Raw genomic sequence first — 19,533 nt, forward strand, 5'->3', positions numbered from 1 at the left:
ATATATTTGAAACTTATGAGTAGGCCATGGGGTATTTAGCTAAGCTGGTCCAATTTTTCTTCAGCAATTCCATGTTAAGGAGTTTGGACTTCACCCTGAGGGCACTGGGAAACACTTGAATGATTTTAGGAAGAAGAATGACATAATCAGATGTGAGTTCTAGAAAACTCTAGTTCTAGAGTTCTAGAAAACTCTTGCTGTGTGGAGACTAGAATTATTATAGTGCTCAAGGCAATAGTTGAGAGTGGCCTGAAAACAGTATTATACTATCTTTAACAGATTCTGCTCCTCTTGTACAATAAAATATAAGATTGATAAATCAACACTTACAATTTGTTAAAGAGTAAACTTGCATGAAACTTGTTTGAAATATCAGACAATCTAGTAATCTACGGAAGATTGTCCATTTTTAAAAAGTATAATGGATGATGCTTTTGTTTCAGAGTTAGATTCAAACCTGTGGATTTAAGCTTAATGGAAAGAATCAGAGCCCAGTTAATACAAATTTTGAGTAGTTCTAGAGGAAAAATTTGTTCTGATTATTTAATATTTTAAGCAAGTAACCTATATAAAGAAATGTTTGTGAGTCAAGGCAACAACCCTAGAACTTTAGAGTTGAGAGAAACAGGCCTCCAGGGCATAGACTTGTATTTCCAGGGCCTCTTTCAACACGAAGCTGTGCTGTGAACCATGACCCTAAATATATTCTCATTTATGGTTACAAAACCATATCTGTGACCTCTTGCAGGTATTTATTACACCAGGTTTTCTGGAGGCAATAAGTTTATAATGAGATTTAAATTTGATCAGTTCATGGGTCATAGAAAGGGAGCACTGTACCTTGTTCTCTTTTAGGAGTCTGCACATCCAGGTAGAGCTTATGGTTTGTTTTTTCTTTGGATCCCTAACATTTTTGTCAAATCAGGAACTGAGAGATTAAGACACACTTGCTCAAGAATGAAGTAGTCAAGCCTGGATCCAGTGTATCAACAGATCCTTTGTAAGAGGAAAAAGGAAATGACTCTCACTTAAAGACAGAGGGTGGAAAACAAATAATTAAACAATGGGAAGACCATGGTGTACTCTACAAATATTGGACAATTTTATAAAGATGGTACGTGTAGGGAACTTTTAAAAGTGTTTAGGAAGGGGACTGCTTTTCTAGTGACACCAAAGCCAGCTGCAGTGATGGGAAAAGCAGCCTCACTACATTCTTTCTATGTCAGACCCCTCTCAGGTTGAGGTCTTGGCCCCAGTTAAATCACTTCTGAGCTTTTCAAAGGTTTCTAAATCAAGTCCTTCAGAAACTTGCAGTAAAATTTTGTTCTTGCTCTTGCCTCTCAGTGATGGTAGCTTTAGGCATTTCCAGACCGTTCTGTTCAGCTGAATCATCTAGAGGAGACTTGTACTATTCTTCCTTTTGTTTCTATTTGTAAAAAGTCCTTGCTTCCTCCAGGACATCTGTGTCTCCTCCCTACTCGAGGAGGAAACTCTTGCCCTCCACCCACTCTCAGGGCTGTAAGGGAGAGGGTCACAGCAGGACAACTGGTTTAGTCATGCAATTCAAAATTGCTAGGTGCCCAAACTAAACTTAGACCAGGGAAATACACAATGTGCTCTTTTGTTTGGCATTATATAAACTTCTATTATCATAGAATTTAGAATTTAGATTCTTGCGGTATGGCATAAGCCACAAAGAAGTGGAGAACTAAAAATCAAAACCAACTTGGCCTGTTTAAGCTGACCATGTGACACTCCATCGGTCCAGCGAGGAGTGGCCAGCAGGGCTCTGTAGAGCTGAGCTCACATATGTTCTCACCTAGTGGCATGCATGCAAATGCTGCTCACACTGGTGCTAAACTGGATATATATTTATATCAAAACCAAGAGCCTTCAAATAGATCATCCACATGGCAAGCCTGTGACTTCCTATCCTGGAGTATGAGGTGGCTTCTTTTCAAACATTTATGAGCAACATAAAATTTCAGTTTGCTTTCCCAAGTGAATTGTAACAACTCTTGATGGGAAGGATTCCTCCAAAGAGAAAAAAAATCCCAAGTCCCTATTAATTAAAAGGAAATGTACTATGACATATGTCACTTTGGCTAGAAAGAAATAGCATTCCAATTCTGAAATATAATAGAGCCTGCCAACTCTCAATGGGAAGGGGGATTAATTTGACCCAGAAAGACTTAATCAGAGAAGTATCTACCAGTTCTGGGCTGTTGTCAGACTTATAAAGAAATTGGTGTGGAAGAGCAAGAGTTAAGGTAGGAATGCTCCTGGACAGGTTTCCTGAGGCCAGCTCTATCATGCTGAAGTCAGTAGACTCATCTTGACAAAAGAATTCAAGATTACTGAGGACTGACACAGCCATAAGACTTAACAAATGGCCACAGTAAGTAGGCGGTAGGAAATGAACACAATATTTTGGTCAATTCTTATCAAAGTTCTGTTGGATGACATATGCTACATTTTGTTGACAAAGGTCAGTCTAGATTAAGGACCAAGGCAAATAGGTGCTAACTCAAACCCTCTCCAGAAGGTGAAAGCAACTCAAGTATTCACTGATGCGTGAATGGATACACAAAATGTGGTATGTGCATAAAATGGAATATTATTCAGCCTTAAAAAGGAAGGAAATTCTGACATGCTACAACACATACTCTCCCCTTCCACCATGTGAGGGCACAGTGAGAAGACAGCTATCTATAAACCAGGAAATGGGCTCTCACCAGGCATGGAGTCTGCTGGTACCTTGATCTTGGACTTCCCAGCCTCCAGAACTGTGAGAAATAAATGTTTTTTATTTCAGCCACCCCGCCCAGGCTATGGTGTTTTTGTTATAGCAGCCTGAATAGACTAAGACATGGGAGTTGCTGTTTGTAGTTCTGGAGATTGGTTGCACAATAATGTGAATATACATAACACTACTTAACTGTATACTTTAAAATGGTTAAAATGGTAAATTTTATGTTATGTGTAGTTTACCTCAATTTAAAAAAAAGTTTTAAACACATGAAACTGCATATTTTATATTGGTGCAATTTATTGTATATCAGTCATACCTCAATAAAACTGCCTTACGGAAAAAAAAAAAAAAAGAAAAAACGAAAAGCAACTACTCCAGGTGGGGTCAGCAGGGATGAGGCCATTGTCCTGCATGGTCAGAAAAGGCTGCAGTGCAGATCTACATGGAATACCTGTACTAGATGGGTGTGACTGGACTCATGAAGTAAACTCTATAAAGTAGTCAACAGTAGCATTCTGTTATATATAACATCTTTTTTTAAAATTATTTTTTATTGGAGTATAGTTGATTTACAATGTTGTGCTACTCTCTGTATAACATCTTTCTGTCCTTGAATCCACTTCTAATGATTTTGTGGTTCACATCCTCATTTTCTCTTATCTATATTTTTTCAGTAACTCCCTAAATTGCCTCCTCACCTAAGTAGGCATGTCAGTGGATCTGGTGAATAGTGACCTTCGAAAGTGCAATTTCAGTAGAAAAGGTAGAATATAGATTATGTCATAATAATCATCACTAAAATTTATTGGGCTATATTCTTAGTTGTCTCTTTTTATTTAACCCTAACAAGAATCCTGTAAAATTATATACATTTTACAGATTAAGAGTCTGGTGTTCAGAGTGGCTGAGCAATTCATCCAAAATCCTTAGCTATTGTGCCAGACAGGGTCCTAGCCGAAGGGAGAATTTCACTCAGATGTTCAAATGAAAGATATTGTAATGAATGGACCACTTCCAAGGGTGTGTGGGCCAGGTTAAGGAAATCAAGAAGTGTCATCACCCAAAGTCTAATAAAAATGAAAAGTCACTTCTATTTCTACATGTGAAGGGTCAAGGGAGGTAACAGACTGGGTGAAAATTGGATGGTTATAGGATTAAGACCATATAACAATGTTTGTGAAATGGAGGGAAGAAAGCGTTAGAGAGGTTGAAAAAGGGAAAACTAAGCGAGCAGGAGAAAACAGGAATGGCTGAGATCGAGAGCACAAGGGGAGTTAGCACTGGAGACAAGAAAGAACACATCTTCCTAGCAGACAGGAGAGCAGATTGGGAGAGAAATGAAGGGAACATTGTCCTTTGAATCTAAAGTAGATGCTGACGGTATCAGCTGGGAGGAAAGAGCCTGGGGTGCTACAGGGACCACAGAAGAGCTGACACAACAGCTGTTGTGGTGACTTGAGAGAACCTCAATTGGGGATGGAAAAATAATTAGTACATTGTGCTGTGGGACACACAAATGCCTGCATAACCCAAATCTGCAACATATTCAGTCAGCATTGTCACAGAGCAAACATGACAGATCAACTCCTTCATTGATTTCAACCATTCCTTAAGAAAATGCAGTAAATAATGGACTTGAAACAGTAAAAAAGTCGTCTAAGAGATATTTGCTTCTAGAATTATGATCAGCCAACTACCTGGTGGCAGGTTGATACATCTATATTATGCATACACACACACACACACACACACATACATACACAAACAACATGCACAAATATATTCATAACAAAATAAGGAGGAAACACTTATGACACTTTTAATCCTCATTTCTGTTACTGGTCCCATGGTTGTCACTGGCATTTATTACTACCTCCTTCCACTACCCATTCTGTATTCCCTGTGCCTTCAGTAAGCACTTCAGCTGGTTCTTTACCTGGTGAGGTGACCCAAACTTTCATTCCTGAAGGGTCTGGGCCATTAGTAGTCCTGCTTGGATTGGGATGTAGTTATCCATTGACTTTAATCACAGGGTATGGTAATACTAAGAGATGTCCTACGGAATTTTCTATATTCTAGTTATACTATTCCTTACCTCCCTTGTAGAATAGTAGTTCAATTTCCCCTTTGTATTCAGGATCAATCATCCCAGCCAACACCATATCTCCCTTTGTTGACTCAGTGTCAAGAAGAACCCAAAGTACCCAGTGGTAGTCAACTTTCACTTCAATGGAATCATTGTTGTGTCTCCTGACGCAAACATTCCTTCCCCTGGAACTAAGACCTTTAGGCCAGCAGAGCATAAAACTGCAGGAACAGGAAGCAAAAATTTGGTTATTGAGTCACTAGGAGTAATAAAAAGGGTTGCATTCCCATTTATCCCCTCGATTCATGGACCTATGAGCTCTGGCTGAAAAAGAGCACCAGATATTGGACAGATTCACAGCCTATTCAGCCTACTGGAGAACTTTGCCCCAGCCTTGCCAGGTATTGCCATCTATCTGGCACTATAACTGAGTCTTCAGAAGGCCATTTCATTGTTCTATCAAGCCAGCTGCGCCTTCTGTGCTTCTGAGCCCCGCTCAAAACTAGCAGCTTTTCAAGTCATGTGGTAAATGGACCAAAGCAACACACCCAAGTGAGGAATATGTTGCCCCCAAAAGAGGCCCACTAAGCATCATCCCTCTTTCTGGGTTGTAGATGGGACTGGCTGCAACAACTTATCCTTTACTTTAGAAGGTATATCTCAAAATGCCCCACACCACCAAATGCCTAGAAGTTTCACTGAAGTAGAACACCCCTAAATTTTAGTCAGATTTATTTCCCACACTCTGACACGCAAATCTCTTACCAATAAATCTAGAGTAGTTGCTACTCCTTGCTCTTTAGGTCCAATAGTAAAATGTCATCTATATATTGGACCAGTGTGATATCTTGTAGAAGGGAAAGGTAATCAAGATCCCTGTGAATTAAACTACGACATAGGGCTGAAGAGTTGATATACCTCAAGGTGGCACTGTGAAGGTGTATTGCTGGCCTTGCCAGCTGAAAGTAACCTGCTTCTGGTGGGCCTTATGGACAGGTATGGAGAAAAAGGCATTTGCTAGATCTAAGCTGCATATCAGGTAACAGGGGATGTGTTAATTTGCTCAAGCAATGAAACCATTTATTGTTATAAATAAACTTGCCTCTTAGAACTGCTTTTGCTGTGTCCTATAAGTTTTGGTATATTGTGTTTAAATTTTCATTTTTCTCATGATATTTTTGATTTCCCTTTTAATTTCTTTAAGTCATTTGTTGTGCTGGAGCATGTTGTTTAATTCCATGTATTTGTGAATATTCCAGTTTTCCTCTTGTTATTGATTTCTAGTTTCATTCCATTGTGGTCAGAAAAGATGCTTCATGTGCTTTCAATCTTCTTAAATTTGTTGACTTGCATTGTGACCCAACATCTGATCTATCCTGAAGAATATTCAGTGCACTGGAAAATATGTATTCTAGTGCTGTTGGATGGGATGTTCTAAATATATACTGTTAGGTCCCTTTGATTTAAAATGTAATGGTTTAAGTGCAATGTTTCTTAATTGACTCTGTCTGGATGATTTATTCATTGTTGAAAGTAGGATATTGGTCCCCTACAATTATTGTACAGTTGCCTGTTTTCCCCTTCAAATCTGTTAGTAATTGTTGAATATATTTAGGTGTTCTGATATTGGATACATAAATATTTACAATTGTTATATTCTCTTGATGTATTGATCCCTTTATCATCACATAATGACTTTGTCTCTTGTTATAGCTTTTGAGTTAAAGTCTATTTTGTCTGATATAAGTATAGCTACCCTTGCTCACCTTTGGTTTCTATTTGCATGAAATCTTTTCCTATTTCTTCACATTCAGTATATGTATTCTTAAAGGTGAAGTGAATCTCTAGTAAGTAACCTATAGTTGGGTCATGTTTTAATCTATTCAGCTACTTTAAGTCTTTTGATTAGAGAATTTAACCCATTTATATTAAAGTAATTATTGGTGCATAAGCACTTACTGTTGCCATTTAATTATTTTCTGGGTGTTTTGGAGATCATTTCTTCCTCTCTTGATGTCATTCTTTGTAATTCAATGATATTCTGTAGTGGTATACTATGACTCCTTACTAATTATCTTTTGTATATCTACTATAGGCTTTTGCTTTGTAGTTACCATGAGTCTTACATAAAACATCTTATTGAAGATGGCAGTGTGGGAAGACGCTGAGTTAGCATCTCCCCACAAGTAGGGTGTCTGCCAGCCGCTGGTGGGGGACTCTGAAGCCCAAAGAAATGGGAGGAACCCGTAGTGAACCGGTAGGACATGGGGGGGCTGAGGAGGGAGGAGAAGTGGAAGCCAGACAGGATCAGTGCCCCTGAGGCCAGGGAGATCAGGAGAGGCAGGCCTGAAATATAATGAGCTTAAGAAAATGGAAAAGAACAAGGGAATAAACACAAAGAAAAAAAAGAGATAATGAAGAGTATAAATCAATGAAATAGGAAACAAGGATACAATAGAGCACATCAAGAAAGTCAAAAATTAAATCTTTGAAAAGGCTAATAAAATTCTTAAACCTCTATTAATACTGATAAGGAAGAAAAATGAAATGCACAATTAAACAATATTACATGTGGTAATGACTAAAAGGAAAAGATACTATGAACTTTATGCCAATAAATTTGAAAACATAGACAAAATGGACACATTTCTAGAACTGAAAACTGACTCTGGAAGAAATAGAAAGTCTTAATGGTCCTATCCTTATAGAATAAATTGAAGCAATATTTAAAACTCTTTCAATAATAAAGACTAGCTGTACAAGTGAATTCTACCAAATCTTCAAGGGATAGATCATTCCAATCTTATAGAAGCCTTTCTACAAAGAAGACAAGGGAACATTCCCCCAATAAATCCTAAGAGGCAAGAATAATCTTAACACCAAAACCAGACAACGACAGTAAAAGAAGTAAAATAATAGGAGAAAACCACTCATGAATTTACCCACAAAAATATTAAATAAAGTTAAATTCATCTGCATTTTAAAAAGAGAATACAGGCGGTTGACCACAAAGGACGTGAGAGAATTTTATGGTGACAGAAAAGATCTACATGCTGATGGTAGTAAAGGTTAACGATTCCATATATTTGTTCAAGTTCATTGACTATACACCCTAAAAGGTGACTTTTGTTTTATGTAAATTATGCCTCAATAGCCTCTTTTTAAAAGAGATTTTATAGAATTCCACACTATTTCATCACAAAATTTTTGTAAATTACATGGATAAAAGACAACATTCTCCCTCTGATATAGACTCCCTACCAAAGGTTTACATCAAGCATCATTCTTAGTAAGAAAATTTAAAAGCACTATCTTTTTTTTTTTTTTTTTTTTTTGCGGTACGCAGGCCTCTCACTGCTGTGGCCTCTCCTGTTGCAGAGCACAGGCTCCGGACACGCAGGCTCAGCGGCCACGGCTCACGGGCCCAGCCGCCCGGTGGCATGTGGGATCCTCCCGAACGGGGGCACAAATCCGTGTCCCCTGCATCGGCAGGCAGACCCTCAACCACTGCGCCACCAGGGAAGCCCTAAAAGCACTATCTTTAAAATTCAAAAGAATACAAAGATGCCCACCATTAAGACTTCTATTCAACATAGTACTGGAAATTCTAGCCAACATGGTAAGACAACAAAAGCAACTAGAGGCATAGGAATAGGAGGAAAAAAGAAACAAAACTGATATTTCCAGATATATGTTTGTCTATACTGAAGGTCTCAAACAATAGAATTAGTAATAATAATAGAATTTGGCAAGGTGACTGGCTAAATGAGCAAGAAAAAAGATAAACTTGTATTTTTATGCCAGCAAGAATCAAAACCAATTTAAAAAGGAAATCATTTGTAATAGCAATAAAAAGTGAAGTATTTAAGAATAAATTTAATAAAAAATGTGCAAGACATCTGTAGAAATTTAAAAGTTTTTATTAGAAGAAAGGAGACAAATAAATGGAGAAATTATCTTTCTCTATGAAAAGAATTCAGTATCATAAATATGTCAAGTATCAATATCTCCAAGTTAATTGACTGATTCCATGCAGTTTCAATCACACTTCCAAGTGGTTTGGAATGCAACAAACTTATTCTAAAAATGTATACTTAAGAGCAAAGGAATGAGAAAGTAAAAGAATATGTTGGGATCTTTGCCCTACCAGTTACCAAGACTTATTATAAAGTTATAGGAATAGGCAAACGGATAAACTGATTACTAGATAAAAATAGAATAAGCTTACACATACATGGAACTTTGATACATGATATAGGCAGCATCTCAAAGCAGTGGGGGAAGGAAGGACCATTCAACAAATGTACTGGGAAAGTAGATTATTCATATAAAACAAAAAGTTATATTGGATCCTCAACCCACTCCATATTTAAAGTCAATTCTAGATGTATAACAAAATGAAATCTGAAAGGCTTTAAAAATGCAAATAAAATATGGTGAATGTCTTTCTGAACTTGGGGTAAGAAAGTCTTAAGCAAGACAAAATGCAATAACCATAAAAGAAAAGATTACATTAAGATTAAAATTTTCTTTTCATCAAAAGATAGTAAAAAATGTAAAACAATGTGAAAACACAAACCACACACTGTGATAGTGGAGAATGATACAACTACTTTGAAAAATAATTTGACTCTTCTTATTAGCTGAACATCTATTTATCCCGTGGTTTAGCAATTGCATTCTTGCTTTTGTGCACTAGGAAACAAGTATAAGAACATTCATAGGGACACAATGTGTAAGAGCAAAAACCTGACAACCATTCAAGTGTCTTGTTGCACTTATCCTTTGCTGTGTAACAAACAGCCTCAAAGGTTAGTCACTTAAAATGACAACAACATGAGCCTGAAATTTTAGGAGGGCTTAGTCTCTCTCACCAAGAGTCAGCTAGGGCAGCTGGAAGACTAGGAGCTGGAATCATTTGAAGGCACACTTACACGTCTGGAGGTTGATGCTGGCTGTTTGCTGGGACCTCATTTAGTGCTGCTCCATTTCACCTATTTTCACTCCATTTTCCAGTGATAGTTTGGCTTCCTCATAACATTGTAGCTTGGTTCTAAGTAGGGGGGAGGAAGTGAAGGAGAGAAAGAGAGAGAAAAATAGAGGGAGAAAGGGAGAGAGAGAAGGGGGAGGGAGAGAGGGGTAGGAGGAGAGACGAAGGAAAGGAAGAGAGAAAATTATATAATAAGCAACATTTCACCTAGCTGCAGAAATCATACAGTATCATGTTTGCCACGTTCATTAAATATATTCATCAAAGACAAGTTACTAAAGTCAGCCCCTATGCAAGAGAAGGAGAATTACCTTTTGAGAGGAGGAGTATCAAAGAATTTGCAGATATGTTTTATAAACCACCACTTGTCCTGTAACAGAAGCATAGATAAAATATTTTAACAATTAAATATTATATATAACAGTGAATATAAGTGAACTGTAGCTATCTGTCACAATATGGATGAATTTTTGAAATATAATTTGAATTAAAAAAAAGCAGTCCCAGAAGATTACGTTAAGTATAATACTACGTTCAGAAAACCCAAAGTCAAATAAAAATAGATAATATATAGTTTAAGCATATTTATATTAATGACAAAACTATTATTTTTAAAAAGAGAATAATATAAAATTCAGAGTAGTCCTTTTTCTAAGTGGGGAGAAGGAGAAGGTAGAAGGATGAAATGGGAAGAGCAAACAGGCACTATATGTTATTAAAGAGTTCTGGATTTTATACTGGTTGGTGGGCTTTCATTATATTACTATACATTATTATGTATGTATATATTTGTTTATAGTTTGCACATTTTTGATAAAAATTCTATTGAATGTACCAAGCATTTTATTAAACATAATAGAGGGGAACATTTAAAAAATGAATAAGGAAATGAAAGGCTGAGACGGGTTAGGAACTAAAGAGAAAGTATCTAGTCAATTTAAATGAGCTAAATTTCTGTCCTAGGATGTTAAAAGAATTTGGTAGACGTGGTTGTTAAAAATCTTTAGGAAAATCATGTATGGGAGACATGAGAGTAAATTATTTATTTATAGTTAAATAAACATCCTGGGGCTTCCCTGGTGGCGCAGTGGTTGAGAGCCTGACGATGCAGGGGACACGGGTTCGTGCCCCGGTCTGGGAAGATCCCACATGCCGCGGAGCGGCTGGGCCCGTGAGCCATGGCCGCTGAGCCTGTGCTTCCGGAGCCTGTGCTCCACAACGGGAGAGGCCACAACAGTGAGAGGTCCGCGTACCGCAAACAAAACAAAACAAATAAACATCCTGAATTTCTAGAAGCTAGGAAAGGTAGATTTTAAAAAATAATTGCAACCAACTTATTATTGATTTCTGTCACAAATTTCCAAAAGATGATACGTCGGCATTTAGAAAAGAATCATGTGCTCACCAGGAGCTTCATGGATTACTGACAAATGTAATTTCCTGTTGTTATTGGCCAATCGAACTTGCAGCATGATTAGGGTAGGCATGAACATAGTGTAACATGACCTTAGTAAGGCTTTTGATATCTTGTCTGTTCTTGCAGACAAGATAGAGAGGTATGGGTTAAAAGCAGTAGAATGTTGGGGATATGTTGCTGATTGAACAATCCAAAGGATATTGGTCAGTATCAGTCTGAGTGGAAGTACAAGTGAGCTCTGTCTCAGGCCCACTTGTCTGTTTATGCAACCCTGAAATGTGGAGGGAGAGCTAATGCACTGAGTGCCAGAACCAAGACTGAGAAAGACCCGGACAAGATAGAATGAATGTAGATTCAAAACAAAGCTCTCAAGTTACGTTGAAAATGTACTTGGAAAAACATGGTTTTGAGGAAGAGCTGAATTAGCAGCCATTGTCTGAAAAAAGATGGGGAGAGGCAGAGACAAGAGGTAGTTACTCCAAGTTCAACATGAGGAAATGGTCTGCTAGGGCTGCCAAAAGAGCTGTAAGACTCACATTCTATTTTGCTAATGGTTAGAATGCATCTGGAGTTTGGGCCCAATTTTGGGCATCATATTTTAAGAGGGACATTGACCAACTAGAAAGAATACCATGGAGGGCAGGTTGACTGCGTATGACTCACACTGGAAAGGGTTGAAGGGATTTTAGGATGTTAGGATTTTTTCCTTTCTAAAGGAAAAGCCTTGGGCAGTGATGACTACCTTTAAATATTTAACCTACTATCATGTTAAGGAAAGGGATTAGACTTATTTAGGCTCCAGAAAAATCTAACTTGGTTTGGTAAAAGGAATCTTCAGGAAGGCAGATTTTCTTTCAAAGGCGGGGGGCGGTGGGGGAGAGAGCAAGAAAGAGAGAACTTTCTAACAAAACCATCCAAAGGCTGAATAGCTTCCTCTCACAGAAGTGCGTTCCCATAACTGGAAGTGATCAAGCAGTTCTGGATGTTTTAGGGAGAATTCAACCACTGGAAGGAAGGTTTTAGTACATGGCCATCAAGATCTTTACCAGCTGTTAAGGTTCAGGGATTCTATACCTACCAAAACCCCTCAACCATGCTACTGAAATGATACTAGAAAACATTATTTGACTATCAGTTGACTAAAGGTACAATTGCTTCTAGGAGTAGCAAGCTTTAAGCAATTAGCACATAACCCTAACCTAATTTGTCAGAGATTGGCAATATAGTGGTCTTAAAAATCTGGAGAGAAAGAGCAAGAAATAAAAAAATATTACTTTTATTAACAAAATATGATCACGATAACTGTAAAGGAATTTTTATGGCAGGAAAAGAAGTCACCCTTGCCCTATTGTCTTAAAACTGATTTCACTTTGACATTTCCTGCCTGTGTTGCTTGGCACACTGGGGTCTTTCTTTCCTCCCTCCCTCCTTTCCTTCCTTTCTTTCTTTCTTTCTTTCTACCTACCTTCCTTCCTTTCTTTTCTTTCTTTCTTTCTTCCTTCCTTCCTTCCTTTTCTTTCTTTCTTTCTTCCTTCCTTCCTTCCTTCCTTCCTTCCTTCCTTCCTTTCTTTCTTTCTTTCTTTCTTTCTTTCTTTCTTTCTCTTCCTTCCTTCCTTCCTTCCTTCCTTCTTTCCTTCCTTCCTATTTTCCTTTTTCTGGGGGGGGTACATAGTGGTAGACATATTTTGATGAGAGAAGGTTGGGGGAATAGATTTAGAGTTAAAAGTTAGCAGCCTGATTCAGGGCAGAAGAGCTCCAAGAGCCTAGAAGGAAAGGGCTGGGGAGGATGGAGGAGGAAAGGAACTGGCCGGTTAAGACCCAGAACAGTGCAAAGTAACTGCTTTCAGGTGGTGATTCTCTACTTGCTGGGTCCTGCCTCTACCAAGAGGAATGGCTGCTCCCTCCTTAGGCAAAACCCACATGCCCTGCCCACTCCCACTGCCTCTAATACCCTCGCATCCTCTCTACTGCTCTGCCTCCGGGGCCTCTTCCTGCAGGGAAACCCAGCCAAGTGAGCCTCCTTTTATTGCAATGTGACCAGATACACTCCCAGTTCCAGATGTTGCTGGCATCAGTTGAACAAACCTCATGAAAACCATAAAGCCAAGCACAAACCCCAGATTAACTATTTTAGATGTTTTTTCTTTCTGAGAACTGGGACAGAGGTCTCAATCTTCTTTATGCCTCTCTCAAGTGAAAGCTATGTAGGGGACAAGTAAAAGTCACAATTTTCAAACAGTTGTTAATCATGATTGTGTAAGAAGAGCGTAGGGTCTGGGAGAGTCTAGTGAATGTTACCAAGGGTTCCAGATATGATGCTGAGGGATCCGGCTCATTCCTGTTCAGCACAGTGGGGCTGTGGTCTAATTGGCCTAGAGGCCATGGAGCTTCTAGAAAAGTGACAAAAAGACATTTTGAGACTTGTTTCCTTAACTAAAGATAATGAAATTCATCAGAGTGGTGCAGAAAAATATCCCTCAGTTAATGCAAGGACCAACCCATGTCAGGGTTGGATGAACGCACAGCCCACATCAGAGGCTTTAGAGGAGGAAAGACAGTTCCACAGTGGCACAACACCAGGAATCTGTTTTCCCAGGTAGGGTCTGGTCTGGGTTCCCATGGGGGAAGATGTCACCTGTAATGATAGGTTTCTGATAGGGTCTGGAGCCTTGGGTACATCTTTAGACCCCATAAGTTAAGACAAAGATATACTTTTTTCAAGTCTCTAACTTGTCCCTATGCCTCTGGGTCAACGTGTATGTTGTTCCTCCTGCCTAGAACTCCAGCCCTATCCTAGATACCTTTGTCTGGCTTCTACTCATCCTTTAAAGTGCTTCTCTATGTCATCCCTCTGAGAAGTCTTCCTGAGACATCACTTCCAAGTCCAAGTTTCCGTAGCTCCATGATTGTGTTATGTGTTTTTGTCTCTCTCCCACCTAGCCTGCAGGCCCCTCTGAAGTCAGGACTTGTTTGTCCACTCTGTCCATATAGGAGATACTCAGCACTGTTATTTCAATAAACAAATAAAGGAATGGCATCCTGGGATTCATCATCAATGGCATCCTTGACCCCATCAGGGTCAAGGATGGGAAAGAGAGTGGAGCCCCAAGAACGGCTTGGTGACCATGACATTATTAGAATTGAATAAGCAGAGTGGTGTAGCAGTTCAGAGGCAACTTCCAGAGCAATGATGATGAAGGCCTGTTTTCAGTTATGAAGTGCCTCAAAACAGCATTGGGAGGGGCCCCCTGAGACATCTGAACATGACATTGCCCCAGAGATGCTTCCAGAGCGGGACGAATAGGAGCTCCAGCTGACCTGTGTTCTGTTACCAGATACAGGACAGCATCCAGAAAACCATGGGGACAGTCACTATGGTGTGGGGCCTTGACGTGAAAAAGCAATGTGTGGGATCTGGCACTATTTTGAGTCAGTCAAGTTGCCATGCATGACATAGAGCACATAATTCCTGGCAGAGTAAGCCCCATATATGGGAGAATGATAGTAGCAATTATATCATTATTATTATCAAGCCCAAAATTAAAATAACTCAAACAATAAATGGCCAATCATCTGTGGGTGGAGGGGTTGACTTTTTATGGCTCAAGTGGTTTCACTGTGAGATGAAAGGAATAGGAATTAAGTGGAAGCCATGAACTCTACCTACTAGGCTTGGTCATCAAAGGGCTGTGGGAATCTCGAGTTTTACCATTTGATATGCGTCCCTTTAGACAAATATCACATAGGCTTATGCTAATGGATGACCGTTTAGCTTCCATTACACCTCTTTGGTTTCTGTCCCTGTGGCAGCAAGAAGCTCTCACTGAGAGGAGTGGTGAGAAAACTGAAGGGCTTTCTCCTGGGGAATTCTTGCCCTGCTTCAACCGGCAGATAAGGGCTCCTTGCTAGCTCTCTCCCAGAGCAGGAATATCCTCATCACTCTGGGGTGTTGTGCTGTTTTGTGGGATCAACAAGGCAATTGTGTCTCCTTTTGTCACCAGCTTTCTGTTGTACGGCATTCACTAATGTCTTTCAAAGGCTCAAGCAACTTCTGAAGAAAACACCCACTAACCACTTGAACACAGCAGAAACAATCCGGGGACCTTATTTGAACAAGTCTCAGACTAGGCAGGGGATATTCTAGGTCAGAAGCTGGCACATTTTTTCTGTAAAAAGCCAGAGAGTAAGTATTTTAGGCTTTATGCAGACCATGCAGTCTCTGTCCTGACTGCTCTACTCTGTCCTTGAAGCATGAATATAGCCATAGACACTATGTAAATGAATGGTGTGGCTATGTTTCAATAAAGTTTTACCTACAAAATGGTGGGCCAGATTTGACCCATGGGCCACAGTGTGCTGACCCGAGTTAGATCAACAGAAGGCTGTCATTACTGAAATGGTACTTCTACATTACAGCAGGTTATGAGAGTGTTCTGGGTTCCTCTGGGGAACAAGGCTGAGAATGGTTGACTGGAGGGCAGGAGGTCAACTGCAGGTTAATAGTCCAGGACTATTGTTCTCAAGGCCAACCTGCTGAAGGAAGGAAGAGGAGGAGAGACTTGTCAGGGCATGAGGGGAGGAGAGAGAGGGAAAATTAGAATGGACGGTGAGAAAGGGAACTCTGTCCCCTGGATCTGAAAGAGTGGGACAGAGAAGGGATTGGGGAGAAGTGGGTGGATGGGGACCTCTGCTTTAGCCAATACCCTTTCTCTGGGGCTGGAAAACACCATTGCTTTGGGACACAGCTGACTTCTCCCAGCAGGTCCTGGACAAAACTTCCAACAGCTGGAGCTGAGTCGACCCTCATCTGGTCCATGGTTTTGAGGGGTAAATACCTGGTCCATTCTTTCTGCCATCTCAGTTCTTGCATCCCTCTCCCCCCAAACTCACTAACACATATTTACTTTCAACTGGACATAATGAAAGAGGTGTGCTTAGAGGTGTCCCACGGCAGATCCTCCTTCACAGGCCTGCTCCTGCTCTCCACCATTGCAGAGCTAATCTTTAGAAGTATTGAGTCCCCAGGATTGTTATGGACTCCCTTTTGGGTGGGAGGAAATATTCAGTATTGTTTTCTTTCTTGCGCTTCTACTTCTTAGAATGCTGAGGATTCTGTTCTGTTTGCTGTTGACAGCTCCCAAATAATGGATGGTAGGGTCATGGGATGACTTCAGAAATGGCAATCAGTTCAATGACAAAGAGCAGGTCCTTCCAAGGATGCCTGCGTGAGGACTTGGTGGAGGGATGCATGGGACCTGTAGCTCCACAGTTAGAAACTTTGAACAAATATTGCCCTGGAAGGAAGCATGCAGGAGGCTGAGTGGCGTTTTCTTCCCTCTCCCGATCACGGTTGTTTTCACACAGACATAGGGGAGAATAGCAGAGTGCTTAAGAAGGTGGGCTCTACAGTCTGACGATCTGGACCCTAAATCCCTACCTTGACACCTTCTAGCTGTCAGTGACTTTAGGCAAATCATTTAACCCCTCTGAGCTGTATTTCCCTCATCTTTAAAATGAACATACTAATAATATCTAAATTAAAGGACTGATGTGAGGATTAATTGAAATAATCTGTGTGAATTGTTTAGGATAATAAATGCTTCTTTGTCTTCTTCACCTTCTTGTTATTTTTGCACGGACATGAATCAAAGGATGTAGAGATATTCCCATAAAACCTCCAAACCTCCTGCTCTGAGCCTATTCTAGCTACATGAATTCTCCACTGGAGATTGCTTTGGATTAAAGGTAAATCTCTCTAGAGATAGAACAAGGTATATCATTACTAGCCATTCATATCTCAGGGAGAGATGATATGTTCCTCTATGCATTTTTTCTTCACTTTAATGAAACACTTTCACATATATTACCGTGCTCAGTGCTCATACAGTCTTGGAAAAGTAAGGCTAGGGAGGGATCGTTCTCCTCATTTTACCAAGGGGAAAATAAGTCACAGAATCTAAGTCGTTCTGCAGGAGCCTGGATAGAAACCAAGTGCTTATTGCACTAGAAGAGTGTTTCTCAGAGTGTGGTCCAAGGAGGCTCCCTGGTCCAGAAGTATTTTGGAGGCTTAGCTAAAAATGCACATTCCTGGCTTACATCCACCTGAGACCTACTTAATTAGACTCATGAGAGGTGGGGTCTGGGAATCTGTATTCCTAACACATTCCTTATGTAATTCTGATATGTGTTACAGCTTTGAAAAATCATTGCTCCGGAGTCTACACCAGTGGTTCTCAACCCCAGCTAAACATCTAGATTACCTGTGGGGTTTACTTAACAAAATACACTCAAGCATGCCTCAACCCTATACTCCAGAACTCTGTTTCAGTAGGTTCAGGGTGGATCTCTGGCATCCACAGGATTCTGATTCTCGCACTAGAGTTGAAAGTGTCTGATCTAAATCAGCAGTTCTAAAACTTGGCTGTACATTAAAATGACCTGCACAGGCTGCACCCCAGACCAATGACACCAGGATCTCTGGGGATAGAACCTAACCATGGGTGTTTAAACATCTCTCCCAGGTGTTCCCAATGTACAGTCATGCCTGAGAACCAGTGGTCTAGATCAGGGATCAGTAAGCTTTTTCTGTAAGGTCCATGTAGTAAATATGTTTTGCTTTGTGGGCCAGGTGGTCTCTGTCACAAGTACTCAGTGCTACCATTGTAGCATGAAAACTGCCTTGGACAATACGTAAATGAATGGGTGTGCCTGTGTTTCAATAAAACTTTATTTACAAATTCGATAGTAGGCTGGGCCTGGCTCATGGGCCATAGTGTGCTGACCTCTGGTCTGCAGCAATACTTCTCAAACCACCTGTGGTATAGGATCATTATTTTATAAAAATTTCCGGTCTGTGATAGACCAATTTTTTGTAAAATACAATGAAGGTGAATTGTAACAAAAATGAAATAAAAAGTACAAAATGTAAGCCCACTGGTTATAAAACTGGTCGTCATAACTGTCAAATTGCTATCAAAGTTTCTGAGTACTTAAAATCAATTTCTTTACTTACCTTGCATGAACTGGCAACAAACATCTCAAGACTAGATCCATCCAGACTATACCTTGAGTTGTACTGATAAAATCACAATGTTTTTTCTATTTAATGGATAAAGGAACAGATCAGATAAATTAATCGGTGTAAACTTTGTAGCGAAAGAACCTTTGAGTCCAACTTTGAAAAAAGCAGTGGGCCTTGATAGGTGAATAAGGAAAGACAAGGCATCTTAGCATAATTCTTGCCACTTAAAAAACATTTAGTAAAGTGAGCTGGATTTGAATCAGGCAGGGAAAAGCAAGCTTCATTTGTTAAACAGAGAGAAGTGTTTTTGCCACTGTAAACAGAGTAGTGCTGAAGGACCCCTAAGTGAAAGCACATTGAGGGGCTTTGAAATCAGACAGGATTTGAAACCTGGCGTTGTCACTTTTTAGCTGAGTTGGGGCCATCATTGACTACACTCAGTGACTTTGTCTATGAAGGCAAGGATTTCACCAACTTCCCAGGATTGGTGAGGGAATTCGAATCACACACACAAAGTTCCTACCTCAGTACCCGGCACCCAATAGATGACAGTGATTGTTACTGAGAGGGCCAGGCCTGCGCAGTCAGGCAGACTTGAGTTCGAATTCTGACTCCACCACCTGTGTGACATTAGGCCATTTAAACCTCTGTGGACCTGAGTTTCTTTATCTGTAAAACAGAGACATTAATACTCACCTTTTAGGGTACACTAAGGATTTAGGGGTTATAAAAATATGTAAAGTGCTGGCACAAAAAAGTACTCAAAAAGTGGGAATTATTATTTTTCTCATATAATTTTTTACTGAGCTATATTCACAGATCATAAAACTCACCTTTCAAAGTGTACAATTCGGTAACGTTTTAGTATATTCACAATGCTGTGCAACCATCATCACTATCTAATTTCATCATAGCTATGATTTTTTAACTCATTTGACTTAATAACCCTGAAGGCGGCCTCTGCCCTCTCACACTCTGCTGAAGGCTTTACTAAATGAAGCTTGACAAGGGACAAATCGCGCCATACAACACTCGGTACCAACACTCAGTACACTTTCTTAATGGTCTCTTTCCAAAGCCTCACACTGGACAGCAGCTGCTCCAATCTAGTCCCTGTCCTCCAGAACTCCATCTTGGCCAGCTCTCCTCTTCACCCCTTCCCCTTCTCTTAGAGCTTTTGTAATCCTTCCCCATAACTTCTATGCGCTTTTTCCTGTTGAGTGATGTATCCCATTCCTTCAGCTTCTTTAGTATGCCACTGCTGATC

The 19,533-nt window shown here is 39.9% G+C and overlaps 1 long non-coding RNA gene across 1 annotated transcript; it reads right to left on the bottom strand.

The window, feature by feature from the left end:
* Positions 1-8,903: 8,903 nt before the first annotated feature.
* On the bottom strand, positions 8,904-18,885 carry LOC132422288 (uncharacterized). Its single transcript, XR_009518842.1, has 3 exons — positions 18,790-18,885; positions 10,140-10,198; positions 8,904-9,891 (listed from the first exon to the last, which is right to left on the bottom strand). It is a non-coding gene; the product is annotated as an uncharacterized lncRNA (long non-coding RNA).
* Between the last annotated feature and the right edge of the window lie 648 nt (positions 18,886-19,533).

This window comes from Delphinus delphis, chromosome 1, assembly GCF_949987515.2.
Source record: "Delphinus delphis chromosome 1, mDelDel1.2, whole genome shotgun sequence".
Taxonomy (NCBI): domain Eukaryota; kingdom Metazoa; phylum Chordata; class Mammalia; order Artiodactyla; family Delphinidae; genus Delphinus; species Delphinus delphis.